The sequence below is a fragment of the Drosophila willistoni genome, unplaced genomic scaffold (assembly GCF_018902025.1).
Source record: "Drosophila willistoni isolate 14030-0811.24 unplaced genomic scaffold, UCI_dwil_1.1 Seg171, whole genome shotgun sequence".
Classification (NCBI taxonomy): Eukaryota; Metazoa; Arthropoda; class Insecta; order Diptera; family Drosophilidae; genus Drosophila; species Drosophila willistoni.
The window spans coordinates 1,232,772-1,236,354 of record NW_025814133.1 but is presented as its reverse complement, the minus strand read 5'-3'; the positions used below and the strand labels follow the sequence as shown (position 1 = coordinate 1,236,354).

The window sequence follows — 3,583 nt, the reverse complement described above, 5'->3', positions numbered from 1 at the left end:
TAACGCATATTATATTATTGCTAGTGTTTCTAGCTCAAAACTGTGGTATTGTGCCTCTGTTTCTGGAGTGCGTTTGGAAAATAAGAAATTGGGTGTAACCGCTTATCCTCTTTTCTTTGAAGCAGAACTGCTCCAAACCATAAAGCACTGGCATCACAGTGTAATTCAGTTTCATCATTAGGATTATAGATAGCCAATACAGTTGTTTTCATCAATTTCTTTTTTAAATTTAAAAAAACAATTCAACTCATTTTCCCCAAATTCAAACTGTTTATCCTTTTTTAATAAATCATACAATTGTCTCCTAAAATAGGAACACAAGCCTAACAAACTGTGAACTGCTTGCGTCTTGTGTGGCACTGGATAGTTTTTTATATTTTTTTTCCACATATAAAATAATTTTGTTTTCCCTAATCACTTCATCAAAAATGCGGTTTATATACCCAGAAGGAGACGTTTCCGACCCTATAGTAGTATATATGTATATACATCAAGAATATTCTTGATCAGCATGAGAAGCTGAGTCGATATAGCCATGACCGTCTGCCCGTCCGTCCGTCCGTCTGTGCAAATCAACTTGACGCCGCCATCTTCAGAGCTAGAGCTGGGAATTGTATTGATGTTTCATCGATACATCGAGGTTTTTTATTTTCTTGCGGGTACTCGATATTTTAACTTCGATGTTTCGAGGTTTCTCGCATCACTAAAAAAAATTGTCATCACTTACAAAAAATTTGCGAGAAAGTAAAAAGCTAGGTAAGTTAAAAATTATAATTGTGTTTATAAACAATGAAAGCAAAAGATTAATTGAATGCCTCCTTATTTTAGGATATTGGTGTTGGCAGTGCTGTAGACATGGACAAATTTCTCAAGGATTTTAATGACAAAGGTAAACATCACAAATGAGACACACATGTGCCATGTACATATGTACATATTTCCATTTTTAACATGCATGTAAATACATATGTACGTTCTTCTGTGTAGATTGCAATACTGACTCTAACGATGACAATGATGAGACACCCAATGAACGAACAAAATATGGGAAGTCTGAAGTTTGGGACTACTTTATAAAATTTTTGGAAAATGAGCTTTCTGCAATTAACGTACCATGCCCAACTTCCACCAGCCTGCCAGTCTGGTCTAGTCTGGTCTTCTGCTACACAAGAGCCACTTTTCTATTTTCTTGATTTAGGGAATTCTACAAATATTCACAGTAATGGGAAGGATTAAATTCTGGGAATGCGTCAATATTTCAACACTGAAAGCTCTGACTCTGATATTAAAATAATTATAACGTTTAATGACAATACATTTACTTTGCAGACCTCAAATGATCACAAGCTGTGTTAAAAAATTTCTTTGTGTTTCTGCAACGTCCGCTGAAAGTGAACATATGTTCAGCAAAGCTGGACTTATAGTAAGTGAGAAACGGTGTTCTCTCAAACCCAAGCAAGTTGATATACATACTTGTATTTGTAAATAAAAACGAATGGATATCAAAAGTAATCTATAACAATAATTAGTTACCATAGCTTATGTAAATTAAACGAAATATATGAAACACGTTATTTTTTGTTTTGCAATTTATAATTTATTTTTTTGAATATTAATATTCTTTCAGTGTTATTCTTTAAACGGGAATTTAACATGATTTTTACGCTCTAAGTTAAATATTAATTTAAACTTCGATACATATCGAGGTTTTTTTTTTCAAAAGACTCAAAATATCGAGGTACGCAACCATCGATGTTTTACCAGCACCATTCAGAGCTATCGGGATGAAACTTGATATTGAAAATTTGCTATTGATGGCTGATTTTCTTCAAAATAATTTTCAATATTTACATCAGTATCTAATAAACTCAACATTTCGGGACTATAGTTGCTATTTTCCAAATCCTTTCGTGATCGCACGTGTCTCAGTGATGCAATAAGTGGGTCCGAAGAGGCTGCTAGCATGTTAAAAAGGTCTTCATTTTGTCTAACACGAGAAGTTTTTAATGTATTAGTGTATCTGAACCATTTGTAGTCCTTGTTTTTACATTCCTGTGCTTCTTCGGATAGCTCTCCAAGTGGTAAACACTGATATTCTATTAAATCCTTTCGTAATGCTCGCCTTTGCCCTCTCTTGTTCCTTTTCATACTTTGAAGAAAGTGCTTCTGAAAGATGCTCCGTTGTAATGCTTTCAGTAGCACCCTGAAGCTTTCGTTTCCTTGTAAACGTTGAACAATCTTCCACATCTTTATGCGGCCTTCCTCTTCCTCGGCTAGTTGATGGTTGATCATCTTCGTGCTCCGAATCTACGAATGTCGTATACTCCTCAAGCCAAACTTCATTTTTTTTTTAGTTATTTTGTGTATATTTGATTTTCAACTTAAGCTCCGTACTAGCGTTTTCGAATGAAACGCTCATCTCCTTTAGCAATCCCATTTCAAAATCGTTTAAGTTTTCACACTCTTTGAAAACATTCAAAATCCTTTCATTCTTTAACAACATTTTTGCACAATTAAATAAAACTGTCTTGAATTATATTGACAAATACCATTCAATACTGTCGCAAACGAGAGGAATAAGTAGCTCTTTATGTTATATTTTTTTAATTAACTAGGTAGAACGAAAAATCGGTATTACCCTTTTTGTATTAATTAGGTAAACAACTTAATATTTACATCCAATTAGGTAAACGGAAATAAAAACGACCAACCCACAAATAGGACAAACTTTTCATCAACTTAAATAACATTTACCTGTCTTGTCATTTTTTCCAAAGCAGGTAAAACAATTTATCATTGTAGAAAGGCATATATGTAAACACGTAGTATTTGCAAAACAGCATTGCGCAATGTTATCATTTAAATACAAAGAAGCTACAGGCCAATACGCATGCGCTCTTCTTCTTCCTTATACCTGCAGCGCATTTTTTAGGCGAGGTTGCCTTAGTTTTATGGCTTACGCATCGCTGTCGCAGGTCTCCGCATATTGGGACTATATACATCTGATAGGTAAATATTTCACATACCTAGTGTATATAGTCCGGTATTGATACTCGTTGAGTCTTGCTAGTTTTATTCCATCAAAGTTCAAAAAATGCCAATATTTAGTACATTTTTTAAACGCTTCTAATTCAATAACTATTTAAGTAATTATTAAAATTTATGAAACATGCTATTAATAAAGAACATACTTTTCAGAACTTTAGAACTTTCCTTTTCACTAAAAATGTCTCAACTTTGGGCGCTTCTAGCACCAATGAATCTCAACCGATTTCAAAAATTTTTCGGATTCATAATCTCTGAAGTATTTCCTATCGATTGCATATATCATTTTTGCCAAACGCGATCATGAAAAAACGTATTTTTGCAACGCTATCCGAGCAGAGCCCCAACTGTGCGACGCCTTGCAGCAAGAAATGGTAAGTTCATTCTCGTCGATTCGACGGCTGTTTGAACAGCTTCAGTTGTTGGTTCAAGGCCACGAACAAGCTCCTAACGGAACTTTAAAGAATTCGGGCAACGGTGGCAACGCCATCACCAATGCCAATAAGTATGGCAACTCTTCCGATAACTTCGATAACGA

At 34.6% G+C, this 3,583-nt stretch overlaps 1 long non-coding RNA gene across 1 annotated transcript; it reads left to right on the top strand.

Annotated features, from left to right (window-relative positions):
• Positions 1–677: 677 nt before the first annotated feature.
• LOC124461005 lies at positions 678–1,574 on the top strand. Its single transcript, XR_006954894.1, has 3 exons — positions 678–756; positions 829–889; positions 988–1,574. It is a non-coding gene; the product is annotated as an uncharacterized LOC124461005 (long non-coding RNA).
• Positions 1,575–3,583: the final 2,009 nt, after the last annotated feature.